At 40.9% G+C, this 25,724-nt stretch overlaps 8 non-coding genes across 8 annotated transcripts; 3 read left to right on the top strand and 5 right to left on the bottom strand.

The window, feature by feature from the left end:
• Positions 1-2,803: 2,803 nt before the first annotated feature.
• Positions 2,804-2,885, bottom strand: TRNAS-AGA (transfer RNA serine (anticodon AGA)). The gene has a single exon. It is a non-coding gene; the product is annotated as a tRNA-Ser (tRNA).
• Positions 2,886-6,548: 3,663 nt separating this feature from the next.
• TRNAR-UCU (transfer RNA arginine (anticodon UCU)) lies at positions 6,549-6,636 on the top strand. Its single transcript is given in 2 exon segments — positions 6,549-6,585; positions 6,601-6,636. It is a non-coding gene; the product is annotated as a tRNA-Arg (tRNA).
• Positions 6,637-14,215: 7,579 nt separating this feature from the next.
• TRNAL-CAA (transfer RNA leucine (anticodon CAA)) lies at positions 14,216-14,322 on the bottom strand. The gene is made up of 2 exons: positions 14,285-14,322; positions 14,216-14,261 (listed from the first exon to the last, which is right to left on the bottom strand). It is a non-coding gene; the product is annotated as a tRNA-Leu (tRNA).
• A 6,195-nt stretch (positions 14,323-20,517) lies between these two features.
• On the top strand, positions 20,518-20,590 carry TRNAK-UUU (transfer RNA lysine (anticodon UUU)). Its single transcript has one exon. It is a non-coding gene; the product is annotated as a tRNA-Lys (tRNA).
• Positions 20,591-22,279: 1,689 nt separating this feature from the next.
• TRNAD-GUC (transfer RNA aspartic acid (anticodon GUC)) lies at positions 22,280-22,351 on the bottom strand. The gene has a single exon. It is a non-coding gene; the product is annotated as a tRNA-Asp (tRNA).
• Positions 22,352-22,701: 350 nt separating this feature from the next.
• Positions 22,702-22,808, top strand: LOC139033671 (U6 spliceosomal RNA). The gene has a single exon (XR_011486183.1). It is a non-coding gene; the product is annotated as a U6 spliceosomal RNA (small nuclear RNA).
• Positions 22,809-23,988: 1,180 nt separating this feature from the next.
• TRNAK-UUU (transfer RNA lysine (anticodon UUU)) lies at positions 23,989-24,061 on the bottom strand. Its single transcript has one exon. It is a non-coding gene; the product is annotated as a tRNA-Lys (tRNA).
• Positions 24,062-25,652: 1,591 nt separating this feature from the next.
• Positions 25,653-25,724, bottom strand: TRNAM-CAU (transfer RNA methionine (anticodon CAU)). Its single transcript has one exon. It is a non-coding gene; the product is annotated as a tRNA-Met (tRNA).

Here is a 25,724-nt window from a genome sequence, read left to right as displayed (position 1 = left end):
TTTAGTTATCAGGTCCATTGGCTCTAGGAAAGCAAGCTTTAATGTGTTGATTTCTGGCATATTCACGGAAGAAACCTTGCAAGAGAAGTTATGTTTTCGAGAAAACGGAAAACGTACGCTTGAAGCAAAAGTCTGAATTTTGTCAAGTGTAGGGATTGGTGAGGAACAAATTAGAGACTCAATATTTCAAGATCAAAGACTCATCATACTCTACTTCATCAAGAGAAAGATGTCCAGTGAAGGCTGCCAAATTGTACTAAAGATTTTTCTTACTACTATTCTGCGGACACCTTTTTCTTAAACCCAGTGTGCTTCCTTAAAGACTAGGTTTCTGGGGCGGGGTCGGTGGATCCCTGGGCGTCCCGCACGCAATCTCTCGAGTCCCTTTCAACCCTCCTAGTCTCTTATCTCCTTTAGGCTATGTTCACCGAGACAGCCCAGCAGCAAATTTCTGTCGAGATTTTAACAGAATTTTAGCCGAGAGGAGCCTTGGAATTTGTGAGGGTGGAATTCCGGGGATGCTGGCTGCTTCCCGCCACCCGCTGTCCCCGTGGATGTTTGTAGGCATTCTTTTACAAATGCATGACTTTTAACGCAATGGAAAGAGACCTGCTCCCTTAAATGAGGCGGTGCTGTGACTATCCGGGAAAAACACAGGTCCGCGCTCAAGACTATTCTAATAGTTCAGTGACAGGCCTCCGATGGCTGCGAGAAGGTCACCAAGCATTGCCCTTCATCTCTTGCTCACATAGGTCCTTGCAGGATGGTGTGCTCGCCCGCGAGTCTGGAGGCAGCAGAATCGAGCCTCCTGCTAACTGATAGAAAAAATTGCAAACGGGGCCCACTTATCTCAACATCTTCTTTAAATTCAGGCTCCATGATTCATTAGCCCCAATGCTGTAATTTAAGAGACAAAGTTGCACCCACACCTGAAGCTGAGAATCTAGTTAAACCAGTTCTGAGTTTCTCCCTTCTCTCAGTTATGGGATTATGGGGTTTGGGTTCCTCCTGGGTTTTGGGAGGCCAGAAGTTAGACTTCTGGTCAGAACCAGTGGATGGAGCCAGACTCATTTTGAAGCACAAAGATGATCAGAATCTGCACTGCAGCTTATCCTTAATCTTTACCCAGAGTTTCCCATGAGATAAATTATATTTAAATTGCATTTTCCTCACTTCTTTTGAGGAAGGATATATATATATATATGTAGCAGCATTTCTCTTAAGTCTCAATGGCTATTCTGAAGTTTGTATAAATTAAATAGATTTTTTTCCAGGCTTTTCTTGTTGGAATTGTTCAATTGGTGGTAGCACCTGGAGTCTTCAAGTCATAATTCTTACATAGATCATGGCTTTATCCAGAATGTCTTGCTTCTGGAAATTTAAGAAATGGAGGAAAATTCCAGGAATTGATGGAAGTACCAAGAGAAAGATAAAAATCACAACCATGGTGGGATTTTTGGTGGTATATTTTTATACGATATACCTCTTTGAAAAGTTAAAACACACATCAAAAAAAACCCCATAAAATAAAGTAGTGCAAGTCATATAATATACATATATAAGAGAACAGTGCACATATCAACTTCCTGATTCAAACTTTTTCCAAACACACATGAAATTATCTCTATCTTGACATTTTACCAGGCCACAAAGCAAGTCTCCAAAAACACATGATTAGATACATGCTATTATTTCAAAGCAATATAACTACTGAGGCCATCAGTTCCAGGAAAGTTCATGGAAACCCTAGGACTTTCTGAAGAAATCTTGAGTCTGTCATATACTCAAGGTTTAAAAGGTATAGTTGCCTTATGAGGAAAATAAAGTAATGCATTTTGAAAATGGAGGGGAGGGGTGTGGAGAGCCAGCAAAATATCTATCCAATAAAAATGAAAATCTGCATATGCTAAAGTTATTACCTTTTTACCCCCACAATTGCCCAAACCTGGAAACAACCTTGAACAACCAGGTTCAATGGATGGAGGAAGAAATAAACTGTGGTACATCCACTCAATGAAATTCTATTCAAAAAGGTGCAAAATTTTAATACATGCAACAAACTTGCATAAATCTTAAGGCATGATCTATCTCATGTGAAAGAAGCTAATCTTAAAAGGTTACATTCTGTATGATGTTTCCACAGCATTCTCAAAAAAATTGAACAAGGGAGCAGAAAACATATCTTGGTTGTCAACTGCTATGTATAGAATTAGGAGATGACTATAAAGTGATTACTTGGGGAGGTTTATGGATTGATGGGACTTTCCTGTATCCTGATTATGGTAGTGGTTACAGGAGTAAACTCATATAATTTCAAAAAGCCAATTTTACTCTCTGGCAAATATTTTAATAAAATGTGTAAATGGTTTAACATTTATTTCACCCAAGTGTCCCTTTGGGAAGGGAAAACTGAAGACACCCTTGAGCCTTGTATGAGGATCGGGTTGGGGAATTACTAAAGTGAAGTCGCTCGGACTTCGTGTCCGACTCTGCGACCCCATGGACTGGGGTAGTCCACCAGGCTCCTCCATCTGTGGAGTTTTCCAGGCAAGAGTATTATTATTATTACAGTGGGTTGTATTTCCTTCTCCAGAGGATCTTCCCCACCCAGGGATCGAACCCAGGTCTTCCGCATTGCAGGCGGACGCTTTTACCACCTGAGCCACGACGGAAGCTCCTTGGGCGGGGGCGGGGGGAGGGGGAGGGGTGCATTACTAGGGCTCTACTAAATCAAACTTCCTGAGAATGTAATCAGTGCTAGCTTTGTTTTTACCTGCAGCAGTACATAGGTTAAAATTTTCGCCGTAGTCGGCAGGACTCGAACCTGCGCGGGGAGACCCCAATGGATTTCTAGTCCATCGCCTTAACCTCTCGGCCACGACTACAAGTGCGAGAGCAAGTTCTTCATTATAAGAAGATACATGCTAGACATAAAGACGACTTGTGTAGATAAGTGTGTGCAGTGAGTTGAGCAAAAACCCTCAGGTGAATGAAAGCTTAGGGGTGTGCCTGTGTGCCCAGTCACTCAATCGTGTTCTACTCTTTGCGACCCCATAGATTGTAGCCCACCAGGCTTTGGTGTCCATGGGATTTCCCAGGCGAGATTACTGGAGTGGGTTGCCATTTCCTACTCCAAAGGAAAGCTTGGAGAGGGAGGTCAAACCCTCTCCAGCAGCCTCCGACATATAGGAGCACTGCGATGAGAGTGCTGGTTTGGAAGGCTCTTGAGAGTCCCTTAAACAGCAAGGAGATCAAACCAGTCAATCCTAAAGGAAATCAACCCTGAATATTCATTGGAAGGACTGATGCTGAAGCTGAAGCTCCAATACTTGGCCACCTGATGCGAAGAACTGACTCATTGGAAAAGACCCTGATGCTGGGAAAGATTGAAGGCAGGAGAAGGGGACGACAGAGGATGAGATGGTTGGATGACATCACCAACTCAATGGACATGAGTTTGAGCAAGCTCCAGGAGTTGGTGATGGACAGGGAAGTCTGGCGTGCTGCAGTCCATGGGGTCGAAGAGTCGGACACAACTGAGCAACTAAACAACATCTATGCAAGTATCTTTGTTTTCAACAAAGTTCAGGTCATCATCAGCTAGGGCCTGCCTCCCTCAAGGATGAGTTGGGTTCATGCCAGGTGCTGGGTTCTTCGAAATCGAACCAAATTTATTCAGAAGTGAGTTGAAATCAAACTAATCCTTTTAGGCGTGAGTGTAACCAACACTTCTGCTAGAACTTGCAGCCTCCCCGATGAATGATATTGTGCTCAACGGGTTTCAGGGAAGGGAATGTTCCCTCTGATTTGTGTCTAAGGTGGAAGGAGAGAAAAATGAGGTTGAAAACCTCTGGATCCCCTCACTCGCTGTCCTACGGTTCCTAACTTAGGCTCAAAGTACTAATCTCACTGTGTTTGGGAACGTATTTTACAGAAGTGACTGTGCTTTCACTTTTCAGATGGGTTAAGAAGAGCTATAGTTTGTCCATGAGTTTCATTTCTTTTGAGTGTGTGAGGTCCTAACTGCTTTCTAGAAAACAGATTATGTGGTTCACTTTGGGGGAGGCAATGCAAAGGCTCATTTCCTCTAAATTAAACCAATATTGCATGTTTCCCATTCTTCTTTTATGTTTGTAACTCGCTGTTCCTTCAGCAGAATCTCCAGACGTTCTACAAAAATGTTTCAGGATAGAATGGTTAAATGTAGATAGCAGATCCTAAGATGCATAGATAGACAGGCCCCCATTTTGTGGCCAAAAACTGTTCATAGGTAAGAGGTGTGAGCAGATGAATATGATGCATCTTGGAAAAAGCTGCTTGGATTTAATACATAATATTTAACCAGAAGTAACAAAGCATTCTTTAAATAGAGTTCTATTCAATTCGTATATCACTGAGAAAGTCTTACGTGGGGGGGGGGGGGGTGGAGATAGATCTAACTGAAGATCACATAATTTACTTTATCTATATTTAGAAAAGACCAACTAAGCCATGCTTGACAAATGGACGAAATGTGGTCAGGAAAAGCAAATTCACAGAGCTCACAGATTCAGAGTTTTTCCTTTGACAATCTGGAAAATTCCTAACCATTTTTTTTTAAGAGATTGCCAAATCTGTTAAAAAAAAACTTCATACTCTGCCTGTCCCTGGAGGAATATTTTGGGGTACGACTTCTATCCGGGTTCCTAAAATGCTTTTTTAAAATTACAACTTTTTGTTATGAAAAGCAAAAGTGACCGCGGGCTTCCCTCATTCGGAGAGGGGCCTCTGGAACTTTCCCGCCTCCTTTACTAAAGAGCAGAGAAGTCAAATTTTTCTGAGCGACTAGGAGACAGTCGCGGGATCCTCCTTTTCAGCTGGTATTCCCCCTCAAGCAACGTATCGAATAGTCCTTTGGGTCAGGGGAAGGGCAACCCAGTGTACTCTTATCAAAGTCAGTCCCTAGTTAGCGTCCATACTTTCGAGCGCTCTTCATTCCGGGTCCTTCTCCCACTAGCATTTCCAACTCTGAGGCTGCCCTGTAGGTGCCGCTCACCTCCGGCCCTCCTTTTCCGCAGCTCCCAAAACTTGGACTCGAACCGACACGTCCTCAAAGACGTGAGGCTGGAGAAGAATGAATAAAGAAACTTGGTCAGATCGATCTATCACCTCCCCAGTCTTTAGGCTGCGGCAAGTCCCGCTGTGGAGCTAAGAGAAAGGTACGCGGCGAGGTCCCGGGAGGAAGCCGAGCGCCGGGAGGGCACCCGCGGCCCGGATGAGGGGATGGAGCGGGGGGCTGGCGGGGGAGGGTGGGCCGCGGGTGTGAACGCACAGGCTCTCAATTCCCAGGCTCCTAGGCTCTAGGGCTGCAAGGACTTTCTCACTCAGCTCAAACTTCAGCTCTTGTCTAACACGTCCTTTCTGCTTTGCGTTCTTGCTGACAGTCGATTCAGAGTTCGAGTGTTGTCTTGTAATTTTCAGAATTCATTATTTTCTTTCTTTCTTTCTTTCTTTTTTTTTTTTTTTTAGAATTCATTATTTTCATTTATGATATTATGTGGAGTTGAGAGGTTGGGGGCCGGAAGAAGCTCCTTTCCCTCATTCTTAATTACTCACTAGTGTGTGAGGGTGCTTGAGTGATCTTCGAGCTCCTGGCTCAGGTTCTAGAGCGAGTCATATTTGTTTCTATCATATTGCACTGTCCTCCTTGGTGGGGATGACCTGGGATTTCTTCTCTTCCTTCCACAACGCTCCTCCGATTTCTCAAGTCACAACTACCCTCCCGCTCCGCGTCAACAAACCCTGGCCTCTCCCGCACCCAGTGACCTCCACTGTCCGCATCCCTTTCTGTCCGCAAAGACATCAACCCGCTTATTGACGACGGTCACTAAAGGAGCCACCGGGACTGGACCATACAGTCTCACAGAAAAGCGGCAGCGAAGAAACAGCCGTCTTTTGCATCTCAACCCAAAGAGTCATCAAAAGAAATTCCAGAGTTAGAAAGCCTGGATCTTTCCAAAGCTTCCCGAACTCTTAAAAACTGTAGCTGCTCCCTTCGAGAGAGAGGGCGACAATGCGATTGCGTTGCTTCAAGAGCCCATTGACAAAATAAACGAACTCTCCTTTTTCAGAAAGAACACAAAGACGAACAAGAAGGGCCTCCAAATCGAGAGAGAGAAAACTCCAGAAGTAAGCTAGAGGAAAAAGTAGTGGGACCCGGCCATGAATTTAAAATATATCCCAACGCCATTTTGCTGGAAGTTCCTCAAATTCCATTTTTGCAAAGCCAACGGTCCCGAGCTTGGGCTTGGAAAGACGAGATGAAATGAGATGTTTTTTGAATCTTGAACCAACTATTCCTTACTTCATGAAAACGAATGACAGTAGCCACGGAAAGGCTCAGAAATTCCCCCATTGTTGGACATTGATATCCCTTGCATTGCCTTGTTTTTATGTTTCTTGAATTTCACAGCGACTGAAACACAATAAATCCCCACAAATTATATTCACTGATAACCAAGTAAATCACCAACAGTGTTTGGGATCCAACCAATGATTGTAAGTCGTCGGGCTCTGTGGCGCAATGGATAGCGCATTGGACTTCTAGCGCAGCAGTGAGGCATTCAAAGGTTGCGGGTTCGAGTCCCGCCAGAGTCGCGAGTGTTTTTGTCACCAAGCGGATAACCTTGCCACTCACTGGTCCATTCTTCTATGAATTGGACGCTATCTCCAGTCTGTGAATTCCAGGTACCAACATTTCTCACTGCAGTTGATTCCTACTCTCTGCAGTTTACATTTGAGGAGCTTCTTCATAAGTACTCCCACACATGTCATCAGTGATTTGATGACCAAATTATATATCCCTACCCATCTTTTGTGTGTGTGTTTATACAATAGCAGGAGAAAAAGAAGAATCATGAAGCCAGATATCACGGAGAATTGTTGGGGCTTAAATTATACTTGAAATCCTATGGGAAGCAAAGTAGATTCTGTCACTCTCAAAGCTGAAAGTGTCATTCTCTTCCCTGGGAGTGGCTACGTATTGTAAGTAGAGCTGTTACTAGAGCCCAGGACTTCTGAATAAGAATTTTTAAGTGACCAAAAATGGATCAAAGGATAGACAGGTTATACTGATGTTAGTGAGAATGCAGTAATAAGGCGGAAGTAGACACAGACATGTTCATGGGTCATTCCTGGCATCCAAAGATAAATAGTCACAGGGGGCATTCATAAGGAATGTGATCTGTCACAATGAGAAAAACAGTTGCTTGAATGCTTTGCTCAGTTTGTGAGAGTGAGTTCTAATAATGCCTATGTTTTAAGTCATAACTATCTTATGTCACTTCTGTCACTTAATTCCTTTGGAAACCAAAATTATATGTAAAAGTAACTGATTCACAGAAGAGGCTGGTGATCCTTTCCTGGGAGAAAAACATAAGTTAAATGGTTGTGAACTCAGCTGAGGAAGTTATATGGTCCTGGCTTCCATACCTGGATGGCAATACAATGTCTGCAGTTGCTGTGGCAGAAAACTGGGAAAAGAACAGAATGCTAGGAATCACTTGGAGAAGAGTAGCACCATGTAGAATTTAGAGGGAAATTGAGAAAGGGCAAATGATGGGTCCTGCAGAAGTTCAGTCAGCATTTCCTCAGTTTGGACAAGGCACAGTTGCCCTGGGCTCTGGAATCTTGGGCTAGTTTCACCACAACATCTTATCACTTGGAGAGAAATTGTTTCTTTTTCCTTAACATGCTTAAAGCATTAGTATATTCTATTTGCAGAATCCCACTTAAAACTTTACCTTCTAACTGGTAGCAGTGTTTTGTTTCTAAGAATTTTTACTTCAGAGCAATGTGAATTCATTGAAAATTAAATAGGCTAAATTATGTATTTGAAAGCTAAGGAGTTAATATGGCTAACTCAGCACCTGGTCACAAGGAACTGGCTCTGGTCTTGGATGTGAACAAAATCATTGATGAAGGATCATAAGTACAGACCCTAATTACTGAAAAATTAATAATAATTCAGAATACCAAGGGAATATAAGATCTGCATAGACTTAAGGACAGTATCAAAAATGTCTAAACAAGTTGTCACTAAAACTTGCTTGACAAAGAAGGAGGGAGGATAGAGAAAGGAGGACATTAATCTTTGAGAACAAGAACTAAAGAGGAGGGAAATGGCTTTGCCTAAAAAAAAGTTTAATAAAAAAATTTTTAAATGACTGTGCCCAATTCCCCATCTGGAATAATAGATTGTCACTGACAAAAGAAAAAGAAAAAGAAAAAGAAAACCTATGGAGGTAACCAAAAAGTGGTTATCTTCAGTTTTATTTTCTGGTCTTTCATCCATAAACCAAATGGTCACGACACTACAAAAAGAAAAAAGAAAAAATTAGTTGCCTATATAAAGTGAAATTACTATTTTAATTTTCTTTTAAAAAAATGAACAATCTAGACAACAATACTGAATTACAATCATCAAATTTGCTAAGACTATAACTTAATTATCCAAACCACTAAAAAGAAATGGTAATTACTCTAAGCTAAAATTAGCCTACTACAGTTTCATAGATACTGTCAGAAGACATGAGACTCCTGGATGAGAGACAAAGGACAGTTTATTACTCACCACAACAGTAGTAGCCAGAAAGCATCATTTGTATTGATTCTGCAAGCATCAAATCCCCATAGGGATTACTGGAGGGACATTTTGGTGGCTAGCTCCCAGATATGCCAAAATGTGGTCTTCTTTGTATTTATCCAGTTTGGATGTAGTAGGGCTTTTTGAATGTTCAGATCAATTTCCAATCATTATTTTTTCAAATATTGCTTCTTTTCAATCTTTTCTCTCTTTGCTTTCTTGGCTTTAAGAGTCAATGTGTTATCCTTTCTCAACTTCTTGATTGTGTTTTCCTTTTATAACATTTTTATTCTGGATATTTTCATCTTCAGTTCAGTTCAGTCACTCAGTCATGTCCAACTCTTTGCGACCCCATGGACTGTGGCATGCCAGGCTTCCCTGTCCATCACCAACTCCCAGAGCTTGCTCAAACTCATGTCCATCAAGTCAGTGATGCCACGCCACCTAATCATCTTGTCCTCCATTGTCCCCTTCTCCTCCTGACTTCAATCTTTCCCAGCATCAGGGTCTTTCCCAATGGGTCAGTTCTTTGCATAAGGTGGCCAAACTATTGGAGTTTCAGCTTCAGCATCAGACTTTCCAATGAATATTCAGGACTGATTTCCTTTAGGATTGACTGGTTTGATCTCCTTGCTGTTCAAGGCACTCTCAAGAGTCTTCTCCAAAACCACAGTTCAAAAGCATCAATTCTTTGGTGCTCAGCTTTCTTTATAGTCCAACTCTCACATCCATTTTCATCTTACCAGTTTACTAATTTTCTTTTTGCTAATTTGTTTTAAAATGCACCCACTATTCTTAAGTTTTAAAATTTTTGTTTTAAAGTTTCTGTTTCCTTTTCCTATTGTCAGGTTTCTTTTTTTTAATGAGTCAAAAGTTCTTAATTTTGTGTTTCATCTCCTTTGTCTCTATTAATTTCAGCTAATTTTGAATCACTCTATTGGAACTCTATTGTATGGATTCCAGGAGGGTCTATTTCTGCTGTCAGATGTTTCTCTTAGTTAGGGTCCATTTTATCAATGCTTTGGAAATTTGCATCAGAAATTTTTTACCAACAAATAGTGTATTGAATACTTTTCTTTTAAACCTCCCTTTGCCATGGGCCCACTGGTAAAGTAAGATCACTTGAAAAAATATGTAATCGTTTGAAGACTATGCTGATAAGTCAGTATGCTTGCTCCTTGGAAGGAAAGCTATGACACACACAGGGTATTAAATAGAAGAGGTACCACTTTGCTGACAAAGGTCCATCTTGTCAAAGCTATGTTTTTACAGTAGTCATGTACGAATGTGACAGCTGGATCATAAAGAAAGCTGAACACTGAAGAACTGATGCTTTCAAACTGTGGTACTGGAGAAGACTCTTGAGAGTCCCTTGGACTGCAAGATCTAACCAGTCAATCCTGAAGGAAGTCCACCCAGAGCATTCATTGGAAGGACTGATGTTGAAGATGAAACTCCAATACTTTGGCCACAAGATGCAGAGAGCCGACTCATTGGAAAAGACCCTGATGCTAGGAAAGTTTGAAGGCAAAAGAAGAAGGGGACAGCAGTAGATAGTATCACCAACTCAATGGACATGAAGTTGAGCAAACTCCCAAAGACAGTGGAAGACAGAGGAGCCTGGTGTGGCAGTCTACAGGGTCACAAAGAGTTGGACACAACTCAAAGACTGAACAACAACAAATGCTTTCCAATAACCATCAAATTTTGAAATGACTTAAAGCTAGCTTGATTTGGTTCAACTTAAAATTTTTACGTGGGTTAGAAATTACATGGAATTTCTATAAAAATTTTTATCCATATTACATTAAGATATTGTTGAGAAGAACACAAAAGAAGTGGAAGATAATAAACACTAAAACTGAAAAATAGGTAGACAAATAGTAACAGACTTCACAGAAACAATCTGATTAATACCAAAGTTTCTTTAAAAAGCTCAGGAACTGAGAGCACTATGTGCTGGAGGCTAAAGGGAAACCAAAAGCAGATTGTTTAAAATTTGAGAAAGAGTTAGAGCCCTAAATTCTCTGCACTTATACTGAGTGTTTGCCCTTCTACCACCCAGGGGAAAATCTGGAGATTTATTCTTCAAAGAAAATAAAGAATGGGATTAGACTATTACAGATGAGGATCTGAGTACCTTAATGAGAACAGGAGAGGATCCGTTCTGTATCTGGATGTAAGGGAATGCTAAAGACTGAGCTCTTTTCCCTCACCTAACTCTCAGATCTCTGACAGTTAGGGCTTTATCCTGATGGCAGGACTGGAAAAAAAAAAATACAACTAACATTTGAAAATGAAAGGTAAAAATGCTAAGAATATATGTGAGGCAACTGGTGTAAGTTGGTAGAGTCTAACTTAACATATAAGCATACTGAGGGCTCTTCTCACCATTACCTCAGACTCTGAGTTATTTTTATAACCTAAAAACCAAAAACCTTGAGAATACTTTCCACTGAAACAGTGGAGCAAATAAATGAGCAAAAAGTAGATTATGAACAGATGAGCAAGGGAAGATTCAGATGACAGCTGTGTAGCAGGTCCAGAGAACAACCAATTCAGACTATAAGCATGTAGAAGTCAACTGGAAAAATATCTTCAAGAAAAAATATTTGAGCTGATATATTATCTGACTGATCTCGTGGAAAGCTCCACTGAAAGGTATTTGGAAGTTAAAGAAGAATTAGCAATTATCAATACATATGAAGGGACTTAGGCACATTAAAATTTTTCTTTTTTAAGCTTGCCTTTTTAGGCAATTATAAGCATCCAGTAAAGAATAAAAACAGAATCATAGCTCACAGCAATGCTGTGTATAATACTTTCATAGAAAAATGACATAAACAATAAACACTGAATTAAACAAAAGGTAAAACATAAGTATTTTGGAAGGATAAGAAATAGTGGGTGGTAGTGGCATAAAGCAGTTAGTTATTTAACAGATGGAAAATAAGTATATAATGTCTAAATCAATTAATCAATAATAGCAGTTATACATATTATTTAGGAAAATAGAGGTCTCCAAATCCAAGAATGAAATGGTTAAAATGTTAATTTTGGTGGCATCCAGACGAGATAATTTGAAGAATTAAGGGGCAGAAAACATATATTTCACAATAAACTTTCTAGTAAAAAATGTGTACAGCTAGAGAAAAACCACTAGGGAGAGTGTCGTTCTCCAGGACAAGCAGCAGTAGGGTTGTTATTACTTCTGTACCTGAAGAGGCATGAAGAGAGTGTAATAACTTGAACTCAGAAGACAGCCTTGTAGTGAGGGCTGCTTTGAATGAGGTATGGCCTCCGGTCAAGGAATGTAGCTCTTCTGAAGTGACCTGCAGTCAGAAAGACAAGAAGTAAATACCTGCCGCTAGCCCTCCTCAGTTCAGTTCAGTCACTCAGTCGTGTCCGACTCTTTGCAACCCCATGAATCGCAGCACGCCAGGCCTCCCTGTCCATCACCAACTCCCGGAGTTTACCCAAACTCATGTCCATCGAGTCAGTGATGCCATCCAACCATCTCATCCTCTGTCATCCCCTTCTCCTCCTGCCCCCCAATCCCTCCCAGCATTAGGGTCTTTCCCAATGAGTCAACTCTTCGCATGAGGTGGCCAAAGTATTGGAGTTTTAGCTTCCACATCAGTCCTTCCAATGAACACCCAGGACTGATCTCCTTTAGGATAGACTGGTTGGATCTCCTTGCAGTCCAAGGGACTCTCAAGAGTCTTCTCCAACACCACAGTTCAAAAGCATCAATTCTTCGGCATTCAGCTTTCTTCACAGTCCAACTCTCACATCCATACATGACCACTGGAAAAACCATAGCCTTGACTAGACAGACCTTTGTTGGCAAAGTAATGTCTCTGCTTTTAATATGCTATCTAGGTAGGTCATAACTTTCCTTCCAAGGAGTAAGCGTCTTTTAATTTCATGGCTGCAGTCACCATCTGCAGTGATTTTGGAGCCCCCCCCAAATAAAGTCCCTCAGCGTTTCTGTTGTTTCCCCATCTATTTGCCATGAAGTGATGGGACTAGATGCCATGATCTTAGTTTTTTGAATGTTGAGCTTTAAGCCAATTTTTTCACTCTTCTCTTTCATTTTCATCAGAGAGGCTCTTTCAGTTCTTCACTTTCTGCCATAAGGGTGGTGTCATCTGCATATCTGAGGTTATTAATATTTCTCCCAGCAATCTTGATTCCAGCTTGTGCTTCTTCCAGCCCAGCGTTTCTCATGATGTACTCTGCATATAAGTTAAATAAGCAGGGTGACAATATAGAGCTTTGATGTACTCCTTTTCCTATTTGGAACCAGTCTGTTGCTCCATGTCCAGTTCTAACTGTTGCTTCCTGACCTGCGTAGCCCTCCTAGATCCACCTATCTCCTGTTGGGACTCCCACTGACCTAACCCAGATGGAAACCAGTGAGCATGAAAACCCATTCAGGTCAGTTCCAAGGGCCTATATCAGCACAGAGCAGGGTGAAGAATGCCTCCCCTTGAGTACAAAAATAGAATTGACAATGAGGAAAACAGCAAACAATATAGAGGATAGTAGAAAAGAAGGAAAGAACTAAAATTTCAAATAAGTTAGGCAGAAAATGATACATAAAAAGAAAAGCAAAGAAGAACCAACATGTGAATTACTAGATTTACAAAAGAAATCAAAGTAATAAAACAGAACATATATTTAACAAATAATTTAGGATCTGGTAGGTAGAGCCACACTTAGGGGCAATGGGACCTGGACAAGTTCCTTCCTTCCCCTCTCTCTCCCCCGTTCCCTTTCTTTATTTTTATAAAAACAACTTGCTTTTTTTTTAAAAACAACTTGCTTTTTAAAATCAATCCTGGTTAAGAATCACTGTTCTATTTCTCTCTCCCACAACTCTCTTGTCTTATATCATAGAATATATCATATCCAACCTCTTCACTTTACAGCAGATACCTTTTGGCTAGCAATGCAACATGTGATGGGAGAAGGTAGGCAAAAAAAGGAAAGAGTAAGATGAAGAAAAAAAGAGAGTCAGGTGAGGACAACAGAGAGCGAGGGACAAGCAGGAGATCTGTGGAAGAATATTCAAAACTTAACCTTCACAGAACAGTTAAAATACTGAGTACAGAAATTTATAACCATCACTTCACATATATGTTAAGACCTACATTTTAATACTAATATATTACTATTCTTCCATGCAGATTCTCATAAACAGGCAATTTTTATTGAAAAAGGAAAAGGGAAGGAGGGAGGGAGGGTAGGCGTGATGAGAGGCAGACATCTAAACAGCACTGGTCTAAGAAAGGTGACTGAAGGCAGGAGGAGAAGGGGACGACAGAGGACGAGATGGTTGGATGGCATCCCCGACTCGATGGACATGAGTTTGAGCAAGCTTCGGGAGCTGGTGATGGACAGGGGAACCTGGCGTGCTGTAGTCCATGGAGTCGCAAAGAGTCGGACCCAACAGAGCGACTGAATTGAACTGAAGAAAGGGTGAAATATCGGTGGTAATGGGTAAGATTTGGCAATGCAGCCTAAGAAGGTGGCTATGATTTACTGACAGAAATTGCAGAATTTGAGCATAAGAACAAAAGAATACCTTGTCAGAAGTGGGATTCGAACCCACGCCTCCAACCGGAGACCAGAAACCCCAAGCAGGGGAAGTAGGAACTTGAGTCTGGCGCCTTAGACCACTCGGCCATCCTGACATATTCGTTGCTGTACTACGTATAACATCCCGCTGTGGTTAACAACCAATGTGATTACTATTACATCTAGAGTGTATAGGGTGAAACGCAAGCTCTGAAAACGATTGCAAAACGAAAGAGGCAAAAAAGCCAAGCTTTGGTGGATGGATGCTGGAGGCTGTTGCGATGGCACAAAATCAGCTGGAGAGCCCAGCCAGGGGATACTGAGAAGCAGCACCCCGCACGCTCCTTTACGCTCCCGCATCGCGCTGCCGGCCTCCCAGTGGCCCAACAGTCCCACAGCCCAAGACGGTCCCCGTAGTGTGGGAGTTCCGTAAATCAAAGAAAAGGGGTCTGTGCATTGCAGGCAGATTCGTTACCAACTAAGGTACCAGGGAAGCCCAGAACCGAATTAGCGCTGGTTTCAAAGACTGCTTAAGTCTGCTTCCCGCAGTGTTCAGGCTTTTTCATTCCCACGATAAATTAAAAAGTAGCATAGGGTAGGAGAGAGTCAGTGGGAAGGGCTAGAACTCCCCTTCAATAAACCTGTTTAAACATCAGGACCGTCCGTCGAGGAGTACGAGGCGGGCATTTCTCCCCATAATCTCTTTTTTCTTTAGTAGCGTCTTTCTCCCTCCTTTCTTTTCTCCCATTAATCTCTTCCCAATGGCCTAGGAAAAGGGGATGCGATATAGGGCACAGGATAAAAGATGTACGAGTTTAAATGCTTGAGGGCCGTTACCAAGTAACAAATAGTTTCTCTTTGTCTCTCTTTCCACCCTTGCCCCAGCCTCCAGTCCTTGTGGTAAAGGTGACAGGTTTTTAATATACTGTTTATTTTCCACTTTGAGTCAAGCTAGGTCATATTGTCCTTGCTTCCCTTTTCTATGATTAGGATTCCCGGTAGTGCAGACACCAAGTGTAAATCAGTTATTGCAGGCTACCTCGTGTATGCACAGTGGTAGAAGGGGAGTTGCTTGCACTTGTGTTGCTGTTGTACTTGTCTGTAATTTTTGTCTAATTAAGAACCTAAAATATTATTTACTGCTTTCTTGACCTCCACTTCCCAAGAATGTGAACTTTTACTTTCTTATGAAAAAAAGGCGATTCTATCTATTCACTTTATTTATTTAACAATATTTATTTAATGGATACTCAGATTCTGTGGTTGGGTGTGAGTAGGGGGAGGTGACAATATATGAAGTTAGTGAGTGCCAAAGCATACTCCTAAAGTTGGTTTTGCTAACTGTTACAGCAAGAAAGAATGCACATCAGGAGAACGGTGGAGTGTGTCTCAGTAAGAGTGTTAGAAAGAAGTGATTATAAGAAGTGGACTTTGTAACGTTTTTTCAGCTCAGTTCAGCCACTCAGTCATGTCTGACTCTTTGTGACCCCATGGATTGCAGCATGTCAGGCTTCCCTGTCCATCACCAACTCCGGGAGCTTGCTCAAACTCATGTCTATTGAGTCGGTGATGCCATCCAGTCATCTCATCCTCTGTCATCCCTTTCTCCTCCTACCTTCAATCTTTCTCAGCATCAGAATCTTTTCTAATGAGTTAGTTCTTCACATCAGGTAGCCAAAATATTGAGGCTTCAGCTTTAGCATCAGTTTTTCCAATGAATATTCAGGATTGATTTCCCTTAGAATTGACTGGTTTGATCTTTCAGTCCAAGGAACTCTCAAGAGTCTTCTTCAACACTACAGTTCAAAAGCATTAATTCTTCAGTGCTCAGCTTTATTTACAGTCCAACTCTCACACCCATACATGACTACTGGAAAAGCCATAGCTTTGACCAGACGGACCTTTGTTGGCAAAGTAACGTCTCTGCTTTTAAAAATATTGTCTAGGTTGGTCACAGTTTTTCTTCCAAGGAGCAAGCATCTTTTAATTTCAAGGCTGCAGTCACCATCTGCAGTGATTTTGGAGCCCAAGAAAAGAAAATTTCCACTGTTTCCCTACCTATTTGCCATGAAGTGATAGGACCAGATGCCATGATCATAGTTTGTTGAATGTTGAGTTTTAAGTCAGCTTTTTCAGTCTTCTCTTTCACTTTCATCAAGAGGCTCCTCAGTTCCTCTTTGATTTCTGCCATAAGGGTGGTGTCATCTGCATATCTGAGGTTATTGATATTTTTCCCGGCAGTCTTGATTCCAGCTTGTGACATCCAACCTGGCATTTTGCATGATGTATTCTGCATATAAGTTAAATAAGCAGGGTGACAATATACAACTTTGATTGTACTTCTTTCCCAATTTAGAACCAGTCTGTTGTTCCATGTCCAGTTCTAAGTGTTGCTTCTTGACTTGCATATAAGATTTCTCAGGAGGCAGGTAAGGTTGTCTGGTATTCCTATCTCTTTAAGAATTTTCCACAGTTTGTTGTGATCTTTTTTTAGGTGACCACTTTTGTTAGGTGATTTGGGGGCAGTTTTAAGAAAGAATGGCTTTGCATTGGTTTATATACTGCCAGGAGGTGGGGGTTAATTCTGTGGTTGGACATCTTAATCTTAGCTAAAGGTAGGGCAAACTAAAAATAGAGCTGAAATTAGTAAAGAAACCATAGTCATTTGTATGATGTGAGAGAGGGAAATGTTTGGTGCTCTCTGGCTTGGACAATGTTTTTGTGTTTATGTTCAGACATGATCATAGAGTTATCCTGTTTCTGTCTTAATCTATTAGAGAAGTCTTGTCTGATATTGATGTTCTGGAAAATTGTTTATATTCAACAAGAAAACATTAAGACATAGCTGTAAATGCCAGCTCAGTTCCTGGATGTCCAGGGTTGCTTTTCTCTGTCTCATAATTTATATGTGTGGAGAGCTAGATGGTGGCAAAAGCCATAAAGAAACAGTAAGCAAAGAAGAGATATGGGATGTAAGGGAGATTTCAACAATGAATGGGAAGGACTAGAGCTCTCTTCAAGAAAATCAGAGATACCAAGAGAACATTTCATACAAAAATGGTCACAATAAAGGAGAGAAATGGTATGGACCTAATAGAAGCAGAAGATATTAAGAAGAGGTGGCAAGAATACACAGAAGAGCTATACAAAAAAAGATCTTCATGATCCAGATAATCACAATGGTGTGATCACTCATCTAGAGCCAGACATCCTGGAATGTGAAGTCAAGTGGGCCTTAGGAAGCATCACTACAAACAAAGCTAGTGGAGGTGATGGAATTCCAGTTGAGCTATTTCAAATCCTAAAAGATGATGTTGTGAAAGTGCTGCACTCAATATACCAGCAAATCTGGAAAACTCAGCAGTGGCCACAGGACTGGAAAAGGTCAGTTTTCATTCCAATCTCAAAGAAAGGCAATGCTAAAGAATGTTCAAACTACTGCACAATTGCACTCATCTCACACGCTAGCAAAGTAATGCTCAAAATTCTCCAAGCCAGACTTCAACAGTACATGAACCGTGAACTTCCAGATGTTCAAAGCTGGATTTAGAAAAGGCAGAGGAACCAGAGATCAAATTGCCAACATCTGTTGGGTCATCAAAAAAACAAGAGAGTTTAAAAAAAAAACTCTACTTTTGCTTTATTGACTATGCCAAAGCCTTTGGCTGTGTGGATCACAACAAACTGTGGAAAATTCTGAAAGAGATGGGAATACCAGACCACCTGACCTGCCTCCTGAGAAATCTGTATGCAGGTCAAGAAGCAACAGAACTGGACATGGAACAACAGACTGGTTCCAAATTGGGAAAGGAGTACATCAAGGCTGTATATTGTCACCCTGCTTATTTAACTTATATGCAGAGTACATCATGAGAAATGCTGGGCTGGATGAAGCACAAGCTGGAATCAAGATTGCAGGAAGAAATATCAATAACCTCAGATATGCAGATGACACCACACTTATGGCAGAAAGTGAAGAGGAACTGAGGAGCCTCTTGATGAAAGTGAAAGAGGAGAGTGAAAAGTTGGCTTAAAACTTAGCATTCAGAAAACTAAGATCATGGCATCTGGTCCCATCACTTCATGGTGAATAGATGGGGAAACAGTGGCAGACTTTATTTTGGGGGGGCTCCAAAAATCACTGCAGATGGTGACTGAAGCCATGAAATTAAAAGACACTCCTTGGAAGAAAAGTTATGACCAACCTAGACAGCAGAGACATTAAAAAGCAGAGACATTACTTTGCCAACAAAGGTCCATCTAGTCAAGGCTATGGTTTTCCCAGTAGTCATGTATGGATGTGAGAGTTGGACTATAAAGAAAGCTGAGTGCTGAAGAATTGATGCTTTTGAACTGTGGTGTTGAAGAAGACTCTTGAGAGTCCCTTGGACTGCAAGGAGATCCAACCAGTCCATCCTAAAGGAAATCAGTTCTGAATATTCATTGGAAAGACTGATGTTGAAGCTGAAACTCCAATACTTTGGCCACCTGATGCGAATAACTAACTCATTTGGAGAGACCCTGATCCTGGGAAAGATTGAAAGTGGAGGAGAAGGGGACGACAGAGGATGAGATGGTCGGATGGCATCACCGACTCAATGGACATGATTTTGAGTAAGCTCCGGGAGTTAGTGATGGACAGGGAGGCCTGGTATACTGCAGTCCCTGGGGTCACAAAGAGTCAGACATGACTGATTAATTGAACTGACTGAAATACTGTTATTATTGAAGGTTTGGGTGGCATTTGAACAAAGACCTGGAAGAATAAAAAGATTGAGTCATGTGAATATCTGGGGTAGATATTTCCAGGGAGAGGGAATAGCAAGGCAACGTTTACAAAATAGGATAAAGCCAGATGTTTTTGAATAAAGGCAAAGAAACCTATAAAGCTGCAGAGAAATTGTGCAACATATAATCTACTTACTTAACCTGTTTCCAGTTCAGTTCAGTTGCTCAGTCATGTCCAACGCTATGCGACCCCATGTGCTGCAGCACGCCAGGCATCCCTGTCCATCACCAACTCCCAGAGCTTATCCAAACTCATGTCTCCATCCTTTCCCAAATCAAAATTATCATCCCTTCCCACCCATCCCTTCATCCCTAGGCCTCATCCAAGCTCTCATCCTATCTTTTTTTCCACCTCTGATTTTTGTCTTATCAATGACCTTGAGAGTCAGAAAAAGTACCTAAAAGCTCAGAGGTAGAGTAAGGATGTTTATTTTAAACGTATCTTGGACATCAGAGGGAAAAATACTGCAGGAGGGATGGTTTGTTTTTTAGGTCAAGTCAAAATGACCTCTGATCCACATTTAGTAATATCTAAATATTTTCTCCAGGTGTATATCTGTTACATATTTAACATCTGAAGTTCTCTGTGTAACTTACACAATAAAATGGCATTTGCACATGATTTCATAATGGTTAGTATTATGGGTAATATATGAGTCAGTATTTTCTTCATGTTTGGTCAGGATTGCACTTGGCTTCACATACAGAAAAAACAGTAAATAATACCTTAAATAATTTAAGGATTATTGACTAAAATATTCATAGTCCTGAATTTGGCCGTCCTCATGGAACTAAGTGCTTTCTATCTTCCTTTTCTGCATCTGTGCTTTGGGATTTTGCTCCTGTGATCTCTCTACAGGTGCTCAAAAACTGTCTCATGAACCAATAAACACTGAATGAACCAGGAGTACTATTTCCTTAACTGTCAAGCCATTCCTGTCTTTGGAGGAGTAGGGCTGCTAGATAAAATGTGGAGGAAAAAATTAGAGGAAGCCTTGGATTTCTTCCCAGACATTTCATTTCTGAAACTGAGGGGGGAAACACAGAAGGGTACAACCAAATTTGATGCCCCTGCATTATGTCAAGGTTAGAAACCTCATCTTCTTTGACCATCTCTTCATTCTTTGGAAGATTATCCTCAGTTACTTTAGTTGTTCCTTAAAAAAAAAAAAAAAAAAAAATCTCTTCCAGGTTCCCTCACAGGTTGGTGAGGGAGCCTTATGCATCTTCTCTTTAAACTTATCTGAGAAGTAAATATGATCTCCTTCAACTGAGATTGGTGAATCCTCTTTGGCAGTAATTGACTCTAGGAATAATCTTCATTTTCCCAACAATTAAAAATGTACTTAAAGAATGTACAGTGCAGAGGTCTGTTTGGTGAGTAAATGACTTAAGTGGTTGAGCCATGCTTTTGAAAGACCTGGGTTGTTTCCAAAGTTATGTATTATTCCAGTTCTTCCTGGAGATTGAAATTGCTAATGAGATTTAGTTATTTATGGGACAACTTAACTTCCAAAACTGGGGCCTGGATAGCTCAGTCAGTAGAGCATCAGACTTTTAATCTGAGGGTCCAGGGTTCAAGTCCCTGTTCAGGCGCTAGTTTATCTTTTTAAGGCGACACACATTGAGGTTTATGTAATATATTTACATGACTTAGAAAAATATGATATAGAAGAAAATAATAAAGACATAGGGTAAAATGTGAAGGAAAGGTGGATCTGGATATAGAGTGTTCCTTATGAAATTTTTATTTTTGTAACCTCTTTTATATTTGAAATTATTTCCAAATAAAAAAGTTCAAAAGCATATTAATAAATAAATTAATAAATAGAACCGCTAGACTTTGAAATTTTAAACATTTTAGTAAGCTGTATATGTCCAAATTTCAAAACATCCAAGTATAAACAAAACAGCACATTGTACAACACATATTTAGGTGTACTGTACAACTTATGTTAGCTAGCATCTAATAACTTCATCAGTCTTTTTTTTTAACCAATGTTATAGGTTTTCCTTTTTACATATAAAAATTAAAGTACTTTGGCAAATTAGAGCTATGGAAGGTGTCAGTGCAAATGTCCACAGTTTTACATGAATTGAAATTATACTATCCCCACTGCACACTTTGGCACTCTTGCGGTGACTAGCTGATTTGGAGGAGGAACACTAAGTTACTTTAGTTGTTGCTGCATAATGTGTACTAACAATATGATCTATGCTAGATCGCTAGTGGGGTTTTTTTTTTTAATGCTTTACAAATAGTTTACATTTTATATTAAATACAATAATAATTTGAATACGTTAGTAACATTGTCAGAGTAACTAACGAGAGAGAAATGGCCAGCTGCTCCGAAAGTTTGAGGTGTATTGAAATTATATGGTGAGAATTTTAAATACCTACTGAAGCCTGGCTCCCACCTCCCGACATTCTAATTTAATTAGTATGGGTTGCCACCCCTCCATCAGGAATTTTCATTTTGCCGACGTAGGTCTGTATGGTCAAAGTTATGGTTTTTAGTCAAGCAGGGATGTGAAAGTTGGACCATAAAAAAAGGCTGAGCACCGAAGACCTGATGCTTTCCAGTTGTCGCGTTGCAGAAGACTCTTGAGAGTGCCAAGGAGAGACCATCGATCCATCCTAAAGGAAATCAACCCTGAATATTCATTGAAAGGACTGATGCTGAAGCTGAAGCTTCAATATTTTGGTCTCCTGATGCGAAGAGCGATCTCATTGGAAAAGACCCTGAAGCTGGGAAAGATTGAAGGGAAAAGAAGAGGGCAGCAGAGGATGAGATGGTTAGATGGCATCATCGAGTCAATGGACATGAATCTGAGCAAACTCTGGGAGAGAGTGAAGGACAGGGAAGCCTAGCGTGCAGCAGTACGTGAGGTCGCGAAGAGTCGGACATGGCTTAGCGACTGAACAAAAAGGGTATTCTTCTGTGCACCAAAATTTGGGAACCATTGAGACTTTTCTAAGGGCGGTTCCTGTACAAGCAGCATCTCCATCACCTCACTTGACAAATGAAAATTCCTATTGCAAGTTCTTGGAATATTTCGAGTCAAATGGGCACACACTTTGACACTACCCCCCCCCCCCCCACTCCCCGCTGTATCTGACTTCTCTCAGAGAGAAAGCAGCCGTGGGTTTCCATCAGAAGGCAGTTGCTTGCTCGGTGAACACACTAATAAGTCAACACGGGAGAATTCAACTTGGAACAACAAAAAGAGAACAGAAAAGATTTCCTTTGTTACAGGCCGGGCTGAAAAAGGTAGCACTTTAACCTCCCCGTCGGGGAATCGAACCCCGGTCTCCCGCGTGACAGGCGGGGATACTCACCACTATACTAACGAGGAATACCTGGTGACACCTTTTAAAAAATCTCAGTTAAGAGACATTCACACGTTGTGCCCTGAGCGCTTTCTGGGCAGTGAATTCCTGGGAATTCCACGTATCTTTATGATAAGAATACAGTAAGAATCTTTACAATAACAGTCCATCAAAAGGGATTCCTCATGTTATCTAAATCTAAAAATGACAGCCTCACAATCAATTGCAACATTGCTATAAATAGTTTTATCACTAATAGCAAAGAAATGTTCATTAATATCAAGGAAGGCATTAAACTTAAGCAAACAAACCAAAAACCTCCCTCCATTCAAAACGACTTCCTTTCTTCAAGTTTATTCATTTTAGATTCACCCCAGTGCTCGCTTCTGCAGCACATATACTAAAATTGGGACGATACAGAGAAGATGAGCATGGCCCCTGCTCAAGGATGACATGCAAATATGTGAAGCGTTCCATATTTTTAGAAAAAAAAAAAAGAAAGAAAAAAATTAGATTCATCCCAAGGAATCACTTTCCCCTGGAACTTTATCTCATGTTAGTGTGCTGTTACTGTCTCTGTGTTCTGAAGACTAGGACAACAGAATTAAAATATTGGTAGGGCCATTCTCTCTCTGAAGGCTTGTGAAGGACTCTCCTTCTTTGCTTCTTCCTAGCTTCTGGTGGATCCCCAAAATGCTTTATATTTTTTGACTGTGGCTGTATGATTCCAGTCTTTGCCTTTGTCCACATATGACTTTCTTCTTTCTGTCTGCCTCCTAGTGTTCTGCCTTGTAAGGCTACCTACCAGTGGTAGGGTTTAGTCTCCACCCTAATCCAGTATGAATGATCTCATCTTAATGTAACTAACTACATCTGCAAAAACGTGTTTCCAAGTAAGATCACATTCAGAAGTTCTAGATAGACACAAATTCCTGCCTACAATATTTAACTAAAATTAAGGATGAAAGATGAGGTGTTATGTGCATAAATACAGTTAACTGCACCAAAGTATACATTAAAAGGTGGAAATGTACTGATTTAAATTGTTTATGGGTGAGACGGAAGGGAGGTTTTCGGTGTTCAGTCTAAAGAAACAAGAGAATCTCTAGACAAAGACAAGCATCAAACACCTCAAAGGCAAATATTCATGGTTCAGGTTCTTTGTTGGGTGAGAGCTTCCTGGTTTATAGACTGTTGTCTTCTCACTGTTGCCTCACATGGTAGAAGGGATAGAGAACTCTCTGGGGCCTCCTTTGAAAGGGCACTATTTTTATTTATGAGAAATTAACTCATGACTCAATCACTTCTCAAAGGTCCCACCTCCTACTACCATCACATCGAGTCCACCCAAATTGTTCCCTTCCACTCCCAGGTTAATGAATCATTTTCAGGGACCTTTTAAATGGCTTACTTCTTAATAAATCTGTCACAAGTTTATTACTTTTAAATGATGCCCTTTTTTGATTCCTCTTAGAAACTTGGGGAAGTGTTTTTGTTAATATTGGGAAAGCAAAATTGATGAAAAACTAAACGGTAAACTATTTTGGGGAAGTGACTTTGCTTGATTTGGCTGTTTAGACTTCCTCACTTTCAGAGGCATTCTTAAATGGGCTGTTATCTAAGTAGTTTTTAGGTAGATACTGAAAACAAAATAAAGACTTAGCGCCTGAACAGGGACTTGAACCCTGGACCCTCAGATTAAAAGTCTGATGCTCTACCGACTGAGCTATCCAGGCCCTCTGACAGACTGCCTACCTCATTATACAAAATAAGAACACCGGAGGGATTCTAGTAATAGTCATAGTTTTTGAAATTACTTGGGTCTTTCAGGGGGCTTTGATTCTGTTTCACCAATGACTTCAATAAGTGGGAAGAACTTCAGGAAAATCAAAGACTGGGTAAGGAATGAAGATTGTGATACAAGGAGGAGGAGGGTCATTCCCCATTGTTTCCTCCAGTGTTTTCTTTCAGAGTTGGGGTTTCCTGGAATTTTCATGCCAGAGCAAGAAACAAAATCGGTGCCCACTTTGAAGTGGTGCTTCCATCCAGGAAAGGAACTCCCAGAAAACCCATTTATTCAAAATATTCATACATCTCACTTTCAGCACGCGCACACTTCATCTTTCCTTCACATGCTTTTTCTTCACTCTCCCCAGTCTTCTTTCCCCTCCACTCTCTCCTGCATCTTTCCAACCTCCCATTTGCCAATTCGGAAAGTCCGCATTTGTCCCTTCCTATTCTACTTTTCAACTCCATGTTTTTGTATGTGTGTTTTTTTTTTTTTTTTTTTTCACTTTTCAACTCCATGTTTTATCTTGAGCTCCATTCTGCTTATAAAGACAGGAAGGATCAGGCAGTTGAAACTGTATCCCCCGCCTCTGTAAGGGCAGGTCTTCATCTCTTCATGAGACTATTAGGAAAGTGGGATTCAGCTGCTTGCAGCTCTAAAACCAATGCTCTACAGGTAAAGTTGGTGGAAAGGGAAGCTTGCTTTATTCTGTAGGCCGACAACCCAAGGCGGACTTGTGTTCAAAGGCCAACTTCCCCCACTGACAATCAGTGGGCAAGAGCTTTTAAAGGGGCATTTCAGGGATGGATAGGTGGAGGGAGGGGGCTATATGCAGAAACAGCACTGTCAGCTCTGACAGCCATCTTGAACTCGGTCATTCAGTGATCTGATCAGCATCATCTTGATTGAGTACAGCCAATCTTTAGTGCCAAGGTCAGTTTGTTCCCATTTCTTTGAGGCCAGTTCTCAGAATTGTGGCAGCTTATGTCATGGCTACAGTCTGGTCATCATGCAGTTAACTTCTTCTACCTGATGGGGGTTTCAGTACCTACATATCAAAGGATATGACTCAGCTTCCTCACTTTGCTTAATTGCTAAATTATTATTATTTTGTCCTGTTTGACTGTTTTCCTTTGCTTCTGCATTTGCTCACCTCTCTCGATTAAATTTATTGTTTGGCTAAAGTTCCTCTACAGACAAAAGGCAAGCAGGGAAGATGGGGAAGGACCATAGTGTCCTGCTCTTCAAGACTGGTAAGCATGTCTGTATAAGAAAAAAGCAGTGGTAGAGTCACTGCACATAGACGATAATTAAGATGTTGCATTGTTTTCCAATATATTGTGAGCTTTAAAACGACATATTTGACTGAGGCCAATTTTCATCAAGATCAAAGAAAACAAGAAAGGCAAACCAATTGTGTCACGGTCATGAGTATTTTAATTTAGTTGCCTCTGCATAGTATTCTTGTGGAAATCTTGGAATTTGAGGAAGAGAATAACGAGTGTTGGTGTCGTGCTTGTGGAAGGAAAATATAACACTAGCAGAGGATGGTTTCGATCCATCGACCTCTGGGTTATGGGCCCAGCACGCTTCCGCTGCGCCACTCTGCT

Source organism: Odocoileus virginianus, unplaced genomic scaffold, assembly GCF_023699985.2.
Source record: "Odocoileus virginianus isolate 20LAN1187 ecotype Illinois unplaced genomic scaffold, Ovbor_1.2 Unplaced_Scaffold_29, whole genome shotgun sequence".
NCBI lineage: Eukaryota > Metazoa > Chordata > Mammalia > Artiodactyla > Cervidae > Odocoileus > Odocoileus virginianus.
The sequence above is the reverse complement of the archived record's forward strand: the minus strand, read 5'-3'. Positions and strand labels throughout refer to the sequence as shown.